The sequence below is a fragment of the Herpailurus yagouaroundi genome, unplaced genomic scaffold, assembly GCF_014898765.1.
Source record: "Herpailurus yagouaroundi ecotype Mexico unplaced genomic scaffold, PumYag 67793, whole genome shotgun sequence".
Classification (NCBI taxonomy): Eukaryota; Metazoa; Chordata; class Mammalia; order Carnivora; family Felidae; genus Herpailurus; species Herpailurus yagouaroundi.
The window spans coordinates 18,678,797-18,699,660 of record NW_024420586.1 but is presented as its reverse complement, the minus strand read 5'-3'; the positions used below and the strand labels follow the sequence as shown (position 1 = coordinate 18,699,660).

The 20,864-nt window shown below is 40.0% G+C and overlaps 1 long non-coding RNA gene across 4 annotated transcripts in view; it reads right to left on the bottom strand.

The window, feature by feature from the left end:
* LOC121026034 (uncharacterized) overlaps positions 1 to 20,864 on the bottom strand; it is a 246,688-nt gene that overhangs the window by 57,792 nt on the left and 168,032 nt on the right. For 2 of the 4 annotated variants that reach the window (XR_005788234.1, XR_005788235.1), the window contains exon 4: positions 2,418 to 2,515. The exons of 1 other annotated variant lie outside the window; for it this stretch is intronic. This is a non-coding gene — a long non-coding RNA (uncharacterized LOC121026034). Of the gene's footprint in view, positions 1 to 2,069; positions 2,516 to 20,864 lie in introns of those variants that run through there. One more of the 4 variants, XR_005788233.1, reaches the window with a different exon arrangement.

The window sequence follows — 20,864 nt, the reverse complement described above, 5'->3', positions numbered from 1 at the left end:
AAGCGTCTGACTCTTGACTTTGGCTCAGGTCATGATCTCACAGTTCATGGGATCAAGCCCTGAGTCGGGCTCTGGGCTGACAGTGCAGAGCCTGCTTGGAATTCTCTCTCTCTCTTTCTGCATCTCTCTCTCTCTCTCTCTCAAAACAAGTAAATAAAAGTTAAAAAAAAATAGGGGCTCAGTCGGTTGAACATCTGACTCTGGCTCAAGTCATGATCTTACAGTTCATGGGTTCAAGCCCTGTGTCGGGCTCTGTGCTGACAGCTCAAGGCCTAGAGCCTGCTTCGGATTCTGTGTCTCCCTCTTTCTCTGCCTCTTCCCCACTCATGCACGCTTTCTTTGTAACTCAAAAATAAATAAACATTAAAAAAAAATAAATTTGTGTACATTAGTGCTCACTCTTTATGCTGTAAAGTTCTGTGGGTTTTGACAAACGCATAACATCACGTACCTGCCATTATAGTATCATACAGAATAGTTTCACTGCCTTAAAAATCTCTTGTGCTTCACTTATTCAACTCTCCCCCATCTTTAAACCCTTAAACCCCTGGCAACCACTGATCTGTTTACTGTCTCTACAGTTTGGCCTTTTACAGAATGTTATATAAATGGCATTATACAGTATGTAGCCTTTGCAGACTGGCTCCTTTCAGCTCCTTCCATTTAGGGACAGGCATTTAAGATTCATCTATATTTTTTTGCATCTCGTTGGATAGCACATTCCTTTTTATCACTGAATGGTATTCCACTGCATGGATGTACCACATTTTGCTTATCTGTCCACCTATTGAAGGACATCTTGTTTCTTCCAAATTTGGGTGATTATAAATAAAGCTGCTATAAACATTTGCATGCAGCTTTTTGTGTGGAAATAATTTTCCTTTTCTTTTTAAAACATTTTTTTAAATGTTTATCTATTTTTGAGAGAGAGAGAGAGAGACAGATACAGAGCATGAGCAGGGGAGGGCAGAGAGAGGGAGACACAGAATCTGAAGTAGGCTCCAAGCTCTGAGCTGTGTGCATAGAGCCTGATGTAGGGCTCAAAATCATAAACCATGAGATCATGACCTGAGCCGAAGTCAGATGCTTAACCAACTGAGCCACCCAGGTGCCCCTGTGTGGAAATAATTTTCAAATCTGTGGTTAAACACCTAGGAGCACAATTGCTATTTTGTATGGGAAGACTATGCCGAATGGTATTCCAAAGCAGCTGTATCATTTTTGCATTCTCACCAGCCATGAATGAGAATTTCTGTTGTTTCACATCCTCACCAGCAACCTGAATTGTCAGATTTGAGGATTTTAGGATTCTAAGAGGTGTTTGTTGGTATCACATGGTTAATACAATCTTCGGGAGAATATATTGTTTTTCTTGCTCTGACATTTTTTTAAATGTTTATTTATATTTGAGAGAGAGAGAGAGAGAGAGAGAGAGAGAGAGAGCGAGCATGAGCGGAGGAGGGGCAGAGAGAGAGGGAGACACAGAATCCGAAGCAGGCTCCAGGCTCTGAGCTGTCAGCACAGAGCCTGACGCGGGGCTACAACTCATGCACGGGGAGATCATGACCTGAGCCAAAGTCGGACACTTAACCAACTGAGCCACCCAGGTGCCCCTCTGCTCTGACATTTTATGCTGCCTTCCCCTTGGGGACTTACAATTGGGCTTTCTGGTATCATCTATGTAATAATAAGCTCCTTACCTTCTCCAGATTTCTTTCTTCCTTTTTTAAAGAGTTAATCAATTTCCTATTATGATTTTATTTTTAAAATATATTTATTTGTTTATCTTCTCCAGATTTCTTGGTGGAAAAAGAGCTAGCTGCAGCCTTATGCATTGCTGATAAGGATGTTACAGCATTTCTCTGTAATAAAATGGGGTCTCTAAATTCAAAGTATTCAAAGTGAGTACTTTCCTTTTTTTTTAATTTTTTAATGTTTATTTATTTTTGAGAGTGAGAGAGACAGAGCGTGAGCAGGGGAGGGGCAGAGAGACAGGGAGATGGAGAATCCGAAGCAGGCTCCAGGCTCTGAGCTGTCAGCACAGAGCCCAACGCAGGGCTTGAACTCATGAGCTGTGAGATCATGCCCTGAGCTGAAGTCAGCTGCTCAACCGACTGAGCCACCCGGGCACCTCCAAAGTGAGTACTTTCTTACTCACACACCTCACACTGCACAATGCTGAAGGTGCAATTCGAGTTCTTGCTGGCCATTGGCTGGCCTGCGCTATGCTGCCCAGAGAACTAAATTGCTCAAGGAAGTAAAATATGGTTTGCTCCAAACAACTTCTGAGCCCTTTCCCATCCATTTCTGCCAGGAATTCAAAATGCTGTCTTGATGCAAATTAAGAGTACGATTCAGTTTCCACCTGCTCACATGTTGCTGGGCAGATGTTTGGCCTGGAGGGGGCCTTTGCTCACCGGTTCTCTCTTCATCGTTCTTTCTGACCAGCTGGCCACATCTGCATGGCACTCCTGCATGACTTCAGTTCACTCCGGACACTCCCCGTAAATATATACTTATTATAAAATAAAGCACACAAAAAAATTATATGGGACAGTGACTTAATATAAGGTCACATCCAGGTGAAGAAGTAGTACTTTGCCAGCCACTCCAGAAGTACCCTCATGTCTACAACCCTGACCTTTACAGTAATAATCTCGTCATGCTTCTCTGTGGCTTTGTTACACAAGTGTGCACCTCAGACACTCTAGTTGAGGCTTGGTCTTTCAAACGTTATTGAGTCGACCAATTTTGCCATAGGTGTTAACTAACTAGAATTAAATAAAAACTTGAACAAATAAAAAATAAATATGAAAAAATTATTGATTCCTCTTTTAAATCTCTTTTCATCTACAGGTTCTCTCTTCAGCCTTTTCTTTTCCTTATAATTGACCTGTTGAGGAACATGGACAATTTGGCCTCTACAGTTTCCTACAGTTTGAGTTTTGCTGATGGCACATTCGTGATACATTTCAACATGTATTCTGTCCCCAGGTTTTCTTGAAAATAGCCGGATCCAGACGTTTGACCAGACTTAGGTTGCATTTCTTTTGCAAGACTCTACGCAGTGCTGAATTCTTTCATCAGCAGAGACATAATGGTTGTGTCTCTTTTTGCAACATTAGCAGCTGTTGGTTCTTACTGCCTAAATCAATTAACTCATTGAGACTTGCAAATGGCGATAATGTAATTCTATCATTTTATTTCCATTTATTAGTTGCAATAATTTTATAAAGAGATGCTTCCCTGATGTCCTATTTGGTTATCGAGTGGTATGGTTTCTATTATGTTTGGTTCTTTCCCTTTGTTTACCGGTTTTCAGGCGATGAATTGGTTCCCTGACATCTTTCAAGGTGGTTAGTTTTTAAGTATCACACTGAATTTAAAAATGTAAACATACTTTATGGGTTTTGATCCATTACATGTTTTTACTAGTGGTAACGTATACAGAACATAAAATTTACCATTTTAACCATTTTTAAGTATACAACTCTTTGACATTAAGTATCCAGTGCAGCTTTATACTTATTGAAGCTCAAATACTCTCATGTGTTCCATTTTATTTTATTTTATTTTATTTTATTTTATTTTATTTTATTTTTTAATGTTTATAATTTTTGAGACAGAAAGAGACAGAGCACAAGTGGGGGAGGGGCAGAGAGAGAGGGAGACACAGAACCTGAAGCAGGCTCCAGGCTCCGAGCTCTCAGCACAGAGCCCGATGCAGGACTCAAACCCACAAACCACAAAATTATGACCTGAGCCGAAGTTGGATGCCCAACTGACTGAGTCACCCAGGCGCCCCAATGTTGTATTTATTTTTTATTTATTTAAAAAAATGTTTAATGCTTATTTTTATTTTTGAGAGAGAGAGAGAGAGAGAGAAAAAACGAGCGGGTGAGGGTCAGAGAAAGAGGGAGACACAGAATCTGAGGCAGGGTCCAGGCCCTGAGCAGTCAGCACAGATCCCGATGTGCGGCTCAAACCCACAAACTGTGAGATCATGACCTGAGCGGAACTTGGACATCCAACCAACTGAGCTACCCAGAGTGCTTCATGTGTTCCATTAAAAAAAAAAAAAATCTTTAAATATTTCTTGGTCCAGAGCCTTTTGAATGAAATCAGGAGAACTCTCTTCCCACATTTGCCTTCCTCTTATCCCTACTCCAATCAGCATAAGCAAACATGAGCCAAAGTGAGAAGTGAAACACCCCACCTTGCAGATGTTGTCTGTACAATGTCACAAGTTATGACTCACATTTAGCCCAGAGAATGTCACCAGAGTCAGTGGGAGGAGACAGGCTCTATGAAGGGTGCTGGGGTTGAAGTCTCAAAATTAATACAGTTTAAACATTGATGATGTTGAGATCTGAGCTGAATTTCTTCTACTCTGCATATAGCCTTAATAAATTTCATCACTGGGGATCTTTTTTTCTTTTAGGTGACTTTTAATTTATTTACTTTTTAAATGTTTATTTATTTTTGAGAGAGAGAGAGACAGCAGGGGAGGGGCAAAGAGAGAGGGGGACAGAGGATCTGAAGTGGGCTCCACGCTGACAGCAGAGCGGCTGGGTGGGGGGGCTTGAACTCACGTACTGTGAGATCATGACCTGAGCCGAAGCTGGACACTTAACCCACTAAGCCACCCAGGCACCCCCACTGGATCTTTGAATATATGGAAATATTTGAGTTTCAAATACTTGAACATTTTTTTGCATTGAAAAATATGTGTGCATAGAGCTTTCCCTTTTGAACTTTAACCCAGACTTCAGCAGCTGAGCAGACAGCTGCAGAAAACTTGCATAATAACAGTTGAATGGACAAGTTGTCCTAACCTTTATCCATTTCTCTCATTTTGAGTCAGTTGATTCCCTATTTTTATTTTGCCCCATCTTCCTTCTGGGCTTACCCACTCAGTTGGACATATAGTTGGGAATCTAGCCAGTAAATATACAGAGAAACATGAAAAGTTTTCTTCTAAAGTCTAGAGGAAAAATTTTCATAATGAACTCCAAGTTCATATGTAAATGAATATCAGAAAAGTGGAAACAACGCCCATAAGAGCCCATATATAACTGCATTGGATACAAGCCCTGCATTGGCCACCATCCCCAAATACTTTAAAAATTACCATACCCCCAAGTACCCCAATGCTGTGATACCACTGTCTTATGTACCAGAGAGAAAAGCTTACTTGGAGTAACAATGACAGAAGACTGATGACCATGTCACATATAATGGTATTTTCAAGTCTATTTATTGAAAATAAAGAGTAAATAAAAATGATTAATTTATTCATTTGACAAATATTTCTGGAATGCCAATTAAATACAAGCCCTGTGCCTAGTGCTGGGAATAAGGCCATGGAAGGTCCTCATGTATCCAACGATTAAGAGGGAGAAGCAAGTGATGTCCAGAAGTGTGGAGAGTGAGATAGATAAAGCAAATGTGGTATATATATAACAGAACACTGCTCAGCAATAAAAAAGAAGGAAATCCTGCCCTCCTTGACAACAAGAATAGACCCTGAAGGCATTATGCTGAGTGAACTAAGTCATCAGAGAGAGATAAATACTGTATGATCTCATTCATAGGTATAATCTAAAACAACAGCAACAAGAAGCCAAACTCCTAGGAAATGAGATCAGATTTGTGGTTACCAGAGATGGAGGGTGGAGGTTGGGGGAATTGGATGATAGTGGTCAAAAGGTACAAACTTTCAGTTATAAAATGAATAAATCCTGGGGATGTAATAAACAATATGATGACTATAGTTAATGCTACCGTATGGTATATCAGAAAGTTGCTAAGAGAGTAGATCCTTAATGTTCTCACCACAGAGAAAAAAAAAATTTTTTTAAACCATATGAGGGAATAGATGTTAACTAAACTTACTGTGGTAATCATTTTGCAATATATGTATGTCATTACGCTATATACCTTCAACTTATATAGTGCTATATGTCAATTATATTTCAATAAAACAGAAGAAGAATTTAAAAAGAGCACTGAAGCGTCTGAGATTTTACCCTACTAATGTGCCACAGTTTCCTGGATGCTGACAAGAGACACGTGACTTCTGGGTCAAAGGCAAAGGATTTTGTCATTCGTGGCACAGCAAGCCACATTAGCATGAGCATGTTTACATCAGTTCCCTTTGCCCCCCAAGTCTGATGAAGGTGATGAGGATAAACTCAGGTGGATGCCTGCACACGTAGTGGATGCCATTACAGGAGAAAAACTCTAAGGTTAGGGAACTTGAATCTTTTGTAAGAGATGATAAACATTCTTGCTCTTTGCTCTGGAGGGAATACCATCCCTATCTTCCAAGCCTGTTAGCTATACAAACATCTATGAAAACATCTATGGGACAAGCCAAGGCCAGTCTAGATCAGCCAATATGCAACCACTCCCAGGCGTGTGAATGAGCCTTGCCAAGACCAGAAGGGCTGCATAGCTGGCCTCCAGCTGACCCCGGACCTGTGAGCAATAAGCACTGTTATATATCACTGAGGTTCTGTGGTTCTTTGTTACACAGCATTATTGTAGCAATAAACAACTGATACCATCACCAGTGTCTTCTTAACCCCCAGATCTAATTTATCTCTCCCATTGTAACCAAAGCTCTCCTGAAATAGAGATCTTATCATAGCACTCTTCTGCCTAAAAGCCTTCAACTACAGACTGCAATTGAGACATGGAGCCATGGAATCCAAAGCTTTGGCTGGTCTGGTTGTCATTTTCATTTTTAACTTCACCCTTCACCTCCCTTCCTTCCCATCCTCTCTCTTGCTTCTGGCATTCCACTTACATAGACCACACAAGTTTCTCTGCACTTAAAAAGATAAAAACATACTTTAGGATAGTTTTGAAGATTATAAGAGTTACTCATCTTAGTAAATCTGGGAAGTACAGAAAACTACAAAGAGCATCACCCAGGGCAACCTTTCCCCCAGGTTTTTTTTTTTTTTTCCCCATGTAGCGTGTATGATAATATCAGGCACTTTTAAAATCATTATTATCACTAGGTGTGAAGGTATATCTTCTTTAGAAAATTTGGAGAAATAAAAAAAAACAAACACACCACCACCACCATTAATAGTATTGAAAGACAAATGAGCACCTAAGCAAAGTAATCACAGTATCTATGATAGACAATGGGTCAATATCTTTATCACAAAAAGAGTTCATATAAATCAACTAAAAAGTGTACATACGTTAATAAAAAGGCAAAAAATAAGAACAGGCAATTCCTGAGCAACTACAAATGACCAAAAACCAAACTAAACCAAAACAAAAACTTGTTCAAATTTAAAAGGTGCAAAGTAAAAGAACAATGACCCAAAATTTTTTTGCTTATGAGATCAGCCAAGTTAAAAAATCTCAGTGATAGCAACTATATGACTCTCATTTACCACTGGTGTACATGTAAATTGTTATAATCTTTCTAGAGGGCAACATAGGACTGTTTGTCAAAAGACCCATAAAATCCCGACTCTTTGATCCTACAATTCTATTTCTACGAATTTATCTTACAGAAATAATCAGATATGCATGTGTAGAAGTATGTTCATTGCAAGGCTGGGTGATAGAAAGCAAGTAGAAATACTACGGTACTGGCATAAAGATAAACACATAGATCAGTGGAATGAAGTCAAGAGTCCAGAGATAAACCATAGCATATACATTACAACTAACTTATGACAAGGGTGCCAACAATACCCAATGGGGAAAGATTAGTCTTTTAAAAAATGTTGTGAGGAAAACGGGACATTCACATGCAGAAGTATGAAATTGGACTCCTATCTTACACCATACACAACAATCAACTACAAATGGATTAAAAACTTAAACATAAGACTCAAAACCTTAAAACTTCTAGAAGAAAATATAGAAAACAAAGCTCTTCAGTATTGGTCTTGGCAATAGTGTTTTGGGTATGACATCAAAAGCTCAGGCAACAAAAACAAAAATAAAGAAGTGGGACAACATAAAACTAAAAAACTTCTTCACAGAAGGGAAACATACAACAAAATGAAAAGGCAACCTACAGATTGGGAGAAAATATCTGTAAACTATGTATCCGATAATGGGTTAATAGCCAAAAAAATATGAGGCACTCATACAACTCAACAGCAAAAAATCTCCAACAACCTGATTTAAAAAAATGTGCAAAGGACTTATATAGCCATTTTCTCAAAGAAGACCTACAAATGGCCAACATGAAAGGGTGCTCACCATTACTAATCATCAGGGAAATGCAAATCAAGCCCACAATGACCTATCACCTCACGCCTATTAGAATGGCTATTATCAAAAAGACAAGAGATAACAAGTGTTGGTGAGGATATGGAGAACAGGGAACCCTTATGTACTGTTGGTGGGAATGTAAGTTGGTACAGCCAGTATGGAAAACAGCATGGAGGTTCCTCAAAAAATTAAAAATGGAGCTATCATATGATCCAGTGATCTCATTACTGGGTATACATCTAAAGAAATGAAATCAGTATCTCATAGAGATATCTGTACTCCTGTGTCCATTGCAGCATTATTCACAACAGCCAATAGACAGCCTAAGTGTCTATTGATGGATGAGGAGATAAAGAAGAGTAGTTTATGCACACACGTGTGCATACACACACACACACACACACATACACACACACACACACACACTGGAATATCATTCAGCCTAAAAAAGGAGATCTTGCTATTTGTGACAATAAGGAGGAACCTGGAAAACATTACGCTAAGTGACATAAGCCAGACACAGAAAGGAGAATACTGCATGATCTCACTTATGTGAGGAATCTTAAAAAGTTGAATTCATGGAAGCAGAGAGTAGAATGGTAGTTACCAGGAGTGGGACTTGAGTGAAATGAGGAGGTGTTGGTCAAAGGGCACAAAATTGCAGTTATGTAGGATGAATAGGTTCTGGAGATCTAATGTGCAGCATAATGACTATAGTCAAAAATACTGTATTATATACTGGAAATTTGCTAAGAGAGTAGATTTCAGGTGCTCTCACCACACTTGCACACACATACCTCCCCCCCAACTCAATGAAAATTATGTGAGGAGATAGATATGCTAATTAGCTTGGCTGCAGTAATCATTTCACTATGTACACATATATCAAAATATCATGCTGTATATCTTAAATAGTGGTGGGAGGGATGTCAATGTCACAGTGAAAGAAGAGCATGTGAGGGGCGCCTGGGTAGCTCAGTGGGTTAAGCTTCTGACTTCAGCTCAGGTCATGATCTCGCACTTCGTGGGTTCGAGCCCCCATCGGGCCCTGTGCTGACAGCTCAGAGCTTGGAGCCTGCTTCAGATTCTGTCTCCCTCTCTCTCACTGCCCCTCCCCCATTTGCACTCTGTCTCTGTCTCTGTCTCTCTCTCTCTCAAAAAAATAAACATTAAAAAAAAAGAAAGAAAGAAGAGCATGTGGATGGGATACACATATCAATGCAGCCCTACTGAGAAAATATCATCTGTCACACTTCAGGAACTCTTTTGGATCTGTACTTGTAAAACGGAGATCAAATTCTCAGAGGTTCTTTCTTTTTACCCTACACCTTCACCTCCCTCCCTCCCTCTTGTCTTTCCTTTCATTTATAAACAGCACAACTACCGGTGAGTTATTGTTTCATGCTGTGAAATCTTGCCAGAAGGATCATTGTGATGGTCTGTCTGGTGGTCCCTAAATAATTTTATTTTTGCTATGCTTACACTCTCTTTTCCACATTGCCACAAGAAGGCTGTCCTTTCAAACTGTTTTTTTTTTTTTTTTTTTTTTTTTGTTATCTCTTATCCAAGGATTTTCACAAAAGATTTTATAATATCAAAAGAATCAGAATCAGGACAATGTTTTTTATTTAACAGATACTTTAACATGCTCAATATGTGCCAGGCACTGTTCCAAGCAGGACCTTTACAAATATTAACTTGCTTAATCTTCATAACGTTATTCTCAATTTCTAGAGGACGAAACTGAAACACAGAGAAGTAACTTGCCCAAGGTCACGAAGCTATCACATGGCAGAGCCAGGTATCAAACCAGGGCATCTGCCTCCTGTGTCTATATCCCTACCTACCGTGTTATGCTGCCTCTCTGTCATTGCTCTACTCCACTGACCCTTTATTTGCTTGAGCAATAAGGGATCAATAGTCTCAGGAAAAAAACATGAACTCTCAGATGTACAAAATAATGGGAAGAGGCCTGGATGTCTGGGACAGGACTGGGAGGGAGGGGTTTGTAAGAGCCCCAGTCCTGCCCCCTGCCCCTCTCAGAGCAGGGTCACAAGGAGCAGTACCCACCCCCCACCCCTCCCCGGTCTGCCCTCCGGCTAGCCTTACCACTCCTAACAGCTTTTTGCCCCAGAGTGACTGGGAGGAGGGACAGTACTTCGCTCCATCGAATGTGGTGAAATATACAAGAAGTTCAAAGCATTTTGTTGATATTCTGTAATGTTTTTCTCACAGAGCTTTTGTAATGGGGTATTGTTGCCTCTGTAACGCAGCTGGAGAGACAAAGAGATTTCAAGTGACTTCCCCACATCGTACAGTCAAAGGGCTTCTGAGAAGTGAACAAAATTCTGCAGACATCAGGCCTCTGACTTTTACCCTGCAAAGTAATCTCTCCCAAACAGCCTCTCCCTGTGATATCAGGTTTCCTCAGCTGAGTATTTAGGAGGCTGCTGGCAAGTCTAATCACCTGGGACATCTTAATAACTGAAGTCACATTTGATGGAAAAACTCATAAAGAAGCTGTGGGTGATTGAGGGCATCTTGTCAGAAGTCTGGCTCCAAATACGCGTGATGCCACATATTTGGAATTCTGCAATGAGAATGCAGAGATATTTCAGGGAAAGTATCAGAGAGGTTTATCTGATTCCTTTCATACAGTGTTTTCAAAGGAGAAACAAGTGTTTTCAAAGGAAAAACAAGTTCTCCATTAGCTGAGAAGCACCGTGTATTCAAAACAGTAAATGAAGTATTTGTTATTGGTATAAACAAAGACATAAAATGGATCCTCACACATACTTTCAGGAAGCCAGAGGTAAAGCAGAGAAAGCAAAGAACTATGAGGGAGAAGGTTTAGAAAACTATGCAGTTTTGTCTTGGACATTTGCCAGGGAAAGCTGGGTAATGAAGGATTAAAAACAAAAACCAAAAAGGAAGCAGCGTAAGGAAAGCGCTACAAGGACTAAAGCGCTGGCCATGCGGTCGATATAACTGAAACGATCCAAATCTTGGTGTGGGTGGGAGTGGGGGCATGGGGACAGCAGGCCGGGGTCAAACTCAGGGTAAAAAACAACATCCAATAAATGAGTGGAGAGGAAAAGATGAATAAGGAGCAAGAATAGAAAGAGGAAAGGAAGTACATTTAACCGGAAATCAACCAAAATAGACACGTACGGTGTCCTTTGAAGGGAAGGGGGGAGAAGGGGCCATTAACACGATTCGAGCAGAGGAATTTGAGGAGATGATTTTAAATATTAAGCAATGGAGGACTTTCAAATTACCTGCAAATTCTATCTCTGTGAATTATAGAGGGCGGACGCCCTGGATGTTGTCACAGGAACGATTGGCTTCTATGATTTTCCATCCCAGAAGTTAGCCACCTTTCAAGGCGAGTGGGCAGGATCCCAACTGCCATATTTTAAGTGTTCTAAAGGCTTGGGGTGGTGGTCAGTGGGGCAGGGAGAGGAGGGAATGTGCAAGACCATGAAGAAAGCATTGAGATGGATGGATGCATTGAGTGGCAAGAACGCCTGACCACATGGCTGCAAATGTCTGAGTAGGGGGCCAGGCCTTGCCTGGTCTCAACGAACTTCATCCCCTACTGCTGAGGCTGCTTGGTGTCCATCCATCATTGCAGCCTTCTCTAAACTTGAGGCCAAATCCTGGCCTCTGGCTGGACTGTCTCAGGAACCCTAGCCCCATATGCTGGGACTCAGAAGGCAAGGGCAGGGACAAAGGCATCCTTGCTGTTTATGTCATCTTGACCTTGGACTCTGTCTCTCTAACTGGAAGCCAAAGTTCTGTTGACCCTCTCTTGGTCTTGGGTTTGTCCTGTGTATTTAAGGCCCTACCTTGGATGCATATCTGGTTCCTAAAACCCTGTAAGGCTGTGAGCACTGACTTAGTCTTGGTAGGCTCCCTCACAGAATCCAGAGTTGTGCCCAGACCCCTCTCTGGGCACAACTTGTGATTGGCACCAACTACTGGAGACAGATTACTGTCACCTGCTGTCTGTCTGTCCTCCTGGCTCACTATGAAACATCACTTATGCCTAGATTCCCATCACATACTCTGAGGCCCTTTAGGGACATTTGGTTCCCCCAAGTGTGTCCTTTGTAATATTGCATAGATCACACGGTCAGCTGTGCTTTGCCGTGGCTGTCAGATGCCATGGGTTGTCTGCTACATTGGACTGCTTTTATTCTAGAAGGTGGGTCTGCACCCCAAGTCCTACAGCTGGGTCTGTCCCACCAGCACCTGGGCCATTCCAGGAAGTGAGGGGGTATTTTGAGGTATCAGCTTTTCCCAGCCTGCCCCGTCTCACTGCAGCCAACCTGGCCATTCCCAGCTTCTTGGATTAAAAAAACCAAACTATCTATCTATCTATCTATCTATCTATCTAAAATCTATTACATATATATAAAATCTATTTATATAGCTTGTTTCAGTATCCTCAAAAATATTTTACTAATAGGGTTGTCTATTTAACCACACTAGAGCCAAAAAGAGACCAGGAAAAACACATTTAGAGTTCAGAGACATGGCAGACACCATCAGTGCTCCGCTCACAGCTGCTTGGCACTCACTTCCGACACAAGACTAAGGCTTCCGACAGCATGCACCTGTGACTCAGCCTGGGCACTTTCTCTCAGCTGTGGGCAGGGCAGGCAGGAAAAGCCAGAGAGTCAATGCTCCTGGGAGCAGCTCTCAGCCAAAGATGGATTGGAGTTTAGGATGAACATTCTAGCTTCCTTTCCTTATTGTGAAGGGGGTAACTTAACAACCCCAAAGTGTATTTGTTCTGTGCTGTCTCCCAGAGTTCCCCAGTGGGATTGAGCCTCAGTGGCCCATAACTGGAACCTGCTTAATGACTCACATTTTTTGGCTTCCTTCTCTTCCCCATTTCACTTTCCTACTCCACTACTGATGTTGCCCAAGATCACCTCTCCCTTGACCCCCAAATTTGTGCTCAAATCCTCATCTTGGGGTCTGCTTCTGGGGGGAAGTCCAAACTAAGATGAGAAGTCTCATATTCAAGGTAAAGGATTTAATTGTTTTACTGAGAAGGCACACATGCTTTGAACCCTAACGTAATAATATACTTTCTCTAATACGTTATGAGAGGGAAAAAGACCAAAGGCCCCTATGAACAGTACTTCATAACTGGGTCACATGGGCTCTACTGGCCTTTGAAGGGATCTACTGGCCTTTGAGATGTTAATAGGTGTTGTAAGATTTGGGGGTCAAATATGCTTTGGTTGAACCAAATTAAGCAGGTTTCTTCTCTTTAGTACTCCTGTAATCTCTAGGAAATCAATGGGCTTTGTAAATTTCCAGAAATATTGGCTTCCTGCTTTCCAAATTCAGTTCTTAGAACACTTTTTCTTAGAACGTTTTTTCCTCAAGAGGTTCTGTTTACACTGGGGTACCTGGGTGGCTCAGTTAAGCGTCCGATTTAGGCTCAGGTCATGATCTTGTGTTCGCAAGTTTGAGCGCTGTATCAGGCTTTCTACTCTCAGCATGGAACCTGCTTCAGATCTTCTGTCCCTCTCTCTCTCTCTGCCCCTACCACGCTTATGCTCTCTTTTTCTCTCAAAAACAAATAAACATTAAAGGAAAAAAGAAAAAAAGAAAAAAAAAAAAGAAAAAAACACCTTGCAGGAGGCTAGCATCTCAGAGAATATAGTTTACGAAAGGCCTTTGTGCCCAAGCTATAGAATTAAAACATAATATTGAGAAGTACACAAGGCAAGTTTTTCTGATGGTGAGAATACTGCATTTTAGGGTACCCATGTTTTCTTTCATGTCTCAGCCAGCTAGAGGGACAGCCATCTACGGGCTGAGCTCAGATGTTAATATTTCTTCTGCACAGAAAAACCAGCTATTTAGTTTGTTTGATCTGAACATTTAATGAGAAGAGAGGCAGTGAAACACGTGTGGTCCTCCCCCGCTCCCAGCCAGGATGGTATCAGTGGAGGGCTAATGGGGAGCCTCACCTCCCATCCCTACCCAGAAGTAACAAAAGGCCCCTCCTCACCACTTCCTCAGTGTCAACATTAACTGAGTGGAGATGTGGATGTCTAGACCTACCTAGCAGTAATGAGGTGATGTACTCCATCCTCTGACCAGAGTGGTGCCAGAGGATGCCTGTTAAAAGACACAGTTTAAATAAAATCCCAAGTCTCAGAACATAAGTTTCAATAGAAAGTCGCTCACCATACCAAGAACCATGAAGATCTCAACTTGAAAAGACAATATATGCCACTGAAATGACAAAGATATTAGAGTTATCCGATAAGAATTTTTTTTAAGTTTATTTACTTATTTCGAGAGAGACAGCGCACACACACATGCAAGCAGGAGAGTAGCAGAGAGTGAGGGAGAGAGAGAATCCTAAGCAGGCTCCATGCTGTCAGCACAGAGTCTGATGTGGGGCTCGGTCTCATGAGCCATGAAGTCATGACCTGAGCCAAGACCAAGAATCAGACACTTAACCGACTGAGCCACCCAGGTGCCCCTAGAATTATCTGACAAACATTTTAAAACAGCCACCATGAAAATGCTGCAATTAGTAATTATGGACCTGCTTGAAACAAATGAAAAATGAAAAAAATAGAGTCTCATTAAAGAAACAGTCTTAGCGGTTCATGGGGGGTGGGAGGGAGGGGAGGGTGGGTGATGGGTATTGAGGAGGGCACCTTTTGGGATGAGCACTGGGTGTTGTATGGAAACCAATTTGACAATAAATTTCATATATTAAAAAAAAAAAAGAAATAGTCTTAGCAAAAAATTACAAGATCTAAGGAATAACCAAATGGAATTCTTAGAACTGAAAAAAATACAAACTGAAATAAAAAATACAGTGAATGAGCTCACAGCAGAATGGAGAAAACAAAGGAAAAAATCATGGTCTTGAAGATATAAAATAGAAATAACATAATATGAACAACAGAGAGAAAACAGATGGAACAAAAATGAATAGATTCTCAGGGATACATAGGACTATAACAAAATATCTAACTCTTGTCATCAGAGTTCCAAAAGGTGAGGGGACATGTGTTCAAAGAAAGAAGGGTGAAAAATTTCTCAAATTAGGCAAAAGACCTACAGATTCAGAAGCTGAATGAATCTCATCAAACAGGATAAATCTCAAGAAATCCACACCAAGACATGTCATAGTAAATCTTCTGAAAACTAAAGACAAAGAAAAATTCTTTTTTTAAAGTTTGTTTATTTATTTATTCGTTTATTTTGAGAGAGAGAGCAAGTGGGGAAGGAGCAGAGACAGAGAGGGAGAGAGAGAGAATCCCAAGCAGGCTCAGTGCTATCAGCATGAAGCCTGATGCACAGCTTGAACCCACAAACCATGAGATCATGTCCTGAACCAAAACCAAGAGTCAGACGTTGAACCAACTGAGCCACCCAGGTGCCCCTATTTTTTTTTTCTTTTTTCTTTCTTCTTTTTGAGAGAAACAGAGCACAAGCAGGGGAGGGGCAGAGAGAGGGGGAGACACAGAATTCGAAGCAGGCTCCAGGCTCCAGCTGTCAGCACAGAGCCTGACGCGGGGCTTGAACTCACAAACCGTGAGATCATGACCTGAGTCAAAGTCAGAAGCTTAACTGATTGACCCACTCAGGTGCCCCTGTATTTTTTTTCTTTTTTAATGTAAGTGTTTACCACTGTAATATTCCCTCTTAGTATTGCGTTTGCTGCATCCCATAAATTTTGGTATGTAGTAGTTTAGTTTTCATCTTTCTCAAGATATTTCTGATTTCCCTTTTGACTTTTTCTTTGATCTGTCGATTGCTTGGGAGTGTGCTGTTTAATTTCCATATCTTTGATAATTTTCCAGTTTTCCTTCTGCTGTTGACTTATACTGTCATTCCACTGTGGTCAGAAAAGATACTTCCTATCATTTCAGTATTCTTAAGATTGTTGAGACTTGTTTTGTTGCCCTAACATGTGATCTATCCCGAAGAATGTTCCCTGTGCAGAACAGACATTCTGCTGCTGTTTGTTGGAATGTTCTGTATGTGCGTGTTAAGCCCACTTGGTGTATGGTGTTGCTCAAGTCCTCTGTTTCCTTGTTTTCTGTCTGGATATTCTATCCATTACTGAAAGGGAGGCACTAAAATCTACCATTTTTCAAACTGCCATCAATTTCTCCGTTCACCTAGGCGCCCCAAGACAAAGAAAAATTCTTGAAACCAGCTAGAGAAAAATGACACATTATCTATAGGGCAAAAACTATTATAATTACAGTGGATTTTTCATTAGAAACCATGGAGGCCAGAAAGTAGTGGAATAGCATTTTTAAGTGCTGAAGGAAAAAAACTGTCACCCCTGAATTCTATATGCACTGAAAATATACTTTAGGAATTAAGGGGAAAACCAAGACACTCTCAGATGAAGGAAAACCAAGAGAATTAGTTGCCAGCAGACCAACCTTAAAGAATGGCTAAAGGTATTTCCTTAAACACAAAGCGAATGATAAAAGAAGGGATCTTGCAACATCAGGAAGAAAGAAAGACAAAGAGCACAAAATGTGACTAAATACAATAGACTTCCTTCTTCTTTTGAGTTCTATACATTATGTTTGATGGTTGAAACAATTATAACATTGTCTTATATGGTTCTAAATGTATGTAAAGGAAATATATATTTTTAAATATTTATTTTTGAGAGAGAGAGAGCACAAGCAGGGGAGCGGCAGAGAAGGGGGGTGGACAGAGGATCCGAAGCGGTTCCCCACTAACAGCCGAGAGCCTGATGCAGGGTTCAAACTCGCGAACCGCAAGATCATGACCTGAGTTGAAGTTGGATGCTTAACCGACTGAGCCACCCAGGCACACCTGTAAAGGAAATATTTAAGACAATTATAAATTGGGGAGGGTAAAGGGACACAAAAGATAAGGTTTCTATACTTCACTCCAACTGGTAAAATGATGACACTGGTAGACTGTGATAATATCTATCTATATCTATATCTATATCTATATCTATCTATAAATATAAACATATGCTTACATATACTTTGGTATTACCTAGAAGGACTAATAAGAAAATTATACAAGGACATACATTCAGAAACACTGCTGACAAATCAAAATGCAATTGTAAAAATATTCTAGTAACCCAGAAGAAGGCAGGACAAAGAAAACAGAGAAATGAAATGCAGAAAATAAACAGAAAACAAAAAATAAAAAGACAGATTTTAGCTTTTTCACATCGATAGTTACATTTAAAAAATTCAAAATTTAAATGGCCTAAATACACCAACCACAAGACAGAGAGTGGCAGAATGGATAAAAAAGACAAGACTCAATTATACGTTGTCTGTAAGAAATACACTTCAAATATGATATGGGTAGGTTGAAAGTAAAAAAAAAAAAATGGGAAAGCTATGTAATTCAAATAGTAATCAAAAGAAAGGAAGAGTGGCTATATTGATATCAGATAAAATAGACTGTAGAGAAAAGAAAATTACCAGGGACTGAGAGCAATATCACATAAAGGGTCAATACACGTAGAAAACATAGCACACCTAAATGTGTACACACAGATGTATTTGATGCGAATCAAAAACTGAGAGACCTGAAAGGAGAAATAGACAAATCCACAATCATAGTTGGAGACTTCAACCCTCCTTTCTCAACAATTCATGAACAGCTGGACAGAAGATCAGCAAGGATATAGAAGGATGTAACATTATCAAATAACATCAAATAACTAGATCTATTCACCATTTATAGAACATGCCACCTCACAGAAGGAGAAGACACATTCTTTTCAAGTGCCCGTGGAACATATACCAAGATAAAGCATGTCCTGGGCCATAAAACAAAACTCAACAAATTTAAAAGAATTGAAATCCTACAGTGTGTTCTCTGACCACAAGATAATCAAAGTAGAATTTAATACCTGAAAGATAGAAGGAAAATTTTCAAACATTTGGAAATGAAGCAAAACATTTCCACATAATCCATGTGTCAGAGGAAGCTTCGAGTGAAATTTTTAAAAATATCTTGAACTAAATGAAAACAGAAACAAAAACATACTCAAATTGGTGGACATAACTAAACCAGTGCTGAGAGGGAAATCTGTAGCTTTAAATGCCTACAATAGAATACAGGAAAAGTCTCAAATCAATAATCTAAGCTCTCAGCTCAAGATACGAGAAGAACAGCAAAATACACTCAAAGCAAGTAGAACAAAGGAATTAATAAAGATAAGGGCAGAAATCAATGAAGTTGAAAACAGAAAAAAAAAAAAAGACAAAAATAGCGAAACAAAAGCTGTTTTTTTGAAAAGACTAATAAAGCTGTGTTGGTGGGTGGGGATTGGCCAAATCTACACACGTAACAACATGACACAAACTATATGTGCACACTGTACCAATGTCAGTTTCCTGAGTTTTGGTATTGTGCTACAATTATGACAGATGTAATCACTGGGGAAAACTGGGTAAAGGGCTCATGGGACCTCTCTGTACTATCTTTACAACTTCCTGTGAATCTATAATTATCTTAATTTATAAAAAGTTAAATTGGAAAATATCTGTACAACTAAAAAATTATTTATTTTATAGTCTTATATAAATTCCTCACTGGAAAACTACAGGGTGCTAAGGTAGCTTATAACGAATGTACCATATTCCTTCATCTCTCCTTAATCTTACATAGTTTTTGTTGTGTTTTTGTTTTTGTTTTTTAAAGTAGGCTTCACGCCCAGTGCACAGCCCAGTATGGGGCTTGAACTCATGATGCGGGGATCAAGACCTGAGCTGAGATCAAGAGTCGCTGAACCAATTGAGCCACCCAGGCACTCCAATATTACATAGTTCTCTGACCTCCAAAGCTTGGTCACCTTCCTCTGAATGTTGTCTAATTTGCCAGTGTCCTTCTTAAATACTGATGCCCATAAGACAATACCTGCTTTGAATGGGATATCATCTCCCTTGTTCTAAACACTATACTTTTATTAATGTGGCCACAGTCTTTTCCAACTTTGTAAGTAGCCATAGCACAAATCCTTGTATCATTTTTGGTCTGGTAGTCATACAAAACTTTCAGATCCTTGAATATGAATAGAAGAATATTTCCATCATTAGTATTTATATAATGGGTTATCATGAACCTAAATGGAAGATTTTTCATTAATCCTTGTAGGATTTCATCTTGTAGGATTCAATCCAGGATTGTTCCAGCCATCAAAATCGTTTTCAAATGCTATTTTGTTGCCTATCATTAGGGCTATCTTCACATTGTCAGCTGCAGATGTAAGTATCTATCATTCTATGTCTTCATCTCAGTCACTGCTACTAAAAATGTTGAGTAGGACAAGGTACAAGAGCCATGGAGGTATGCCACTCTGGTATCCATCCAAGAAGAAACTTATCATTTACTTCATGGAATGCAGTTAACTGGGAGTCTCCACCGTTCATGCTTTCAGGCTATGAGGCTCTGCCTCAGCCTTCTTTTGGTGTATGTGGTAAAAAAATAAAAATGTAACACGAGATTTACCTTCTAAACAAATATTTAAGTGTAAAGTACAGCGTTGTTTAACTATAAGTACATGTTGTACAGCAGATACCTAGAACTTTTTCATCTTACGTGACTGACACTTTATACCCATTGAACAGCAGTCCCCACTTATACCTCCCCTCAGTCCTTGGAAACCACCATTCTTTCTGCTTCAGTGAGTTTGACTACTTTAGATACCTCATATAAGTGGAGTCATGCAGTATTTGTCCTTCTGTGACTGGCTTAATTCTGCAGCATAACGTCCTCGAGGTTCATCCATTTTGTAGCATATGACAGTATTTCCTTCATTTTTGTGGTTGAATAATGTTCCATTGTATGTATGTACCACGTTTTTCTTTATCCATTCATTTTTTTTTTCAACGTTTATTTATTTTTGGGACAGAGAGAGACAGAGCATGAACGGGCGAGGGGCAGAGAGAGAGGGAGACACAGAATCGGAAACAGGCTCCAGGCTCTGAGCCATCAGCCCAGAGCCCAACGCGGGGCTCGAACTCACGGACCGTGAGATCGTGACCTGGTTGAAGTCGGACGCTTAACCGACTGCGCCACCCAGGCGCCCCGATCCATTCATTTGTTGAAGGACATTTAGGTTGTTTCCATCTCTTGGTTATTGTGAATCACGCCGCAGTGAACATAGGAGTGCAGATATCTCTTTGAGATCCTGATTTCAGTTTTTTAATTTTAATTGTATTTATTTTTGTGACTTCAGGTTTTTAAATAAATACCCAGAAGTAGAATTACTGGATCATATGTAATTCTATTTTTAAGTTTTTGAGGAATCGCCATACCACTTTCCATAGTGGCTACTCTGTTTCACATTTCTATCAACAGTGCACAGGGGTTCCAATTACTCTACATCCTCACCAACTCTTATTATTTTTTGTTATTTTTTTTATAATGGCCATTCTAATAGGTGTGAGGTGATAGCTCATTGTGGTTTTGATTTACATTTCCCTAATGATTAGTGATGTTGAACGTCTTGTCATGTACCTGTTAGCCATTTGTAAGTCTTCTCTGGAGAAATGCCTATTTGAGTCCTTCACCTATTTTAAATTCAGATTATTTGTTTTTTT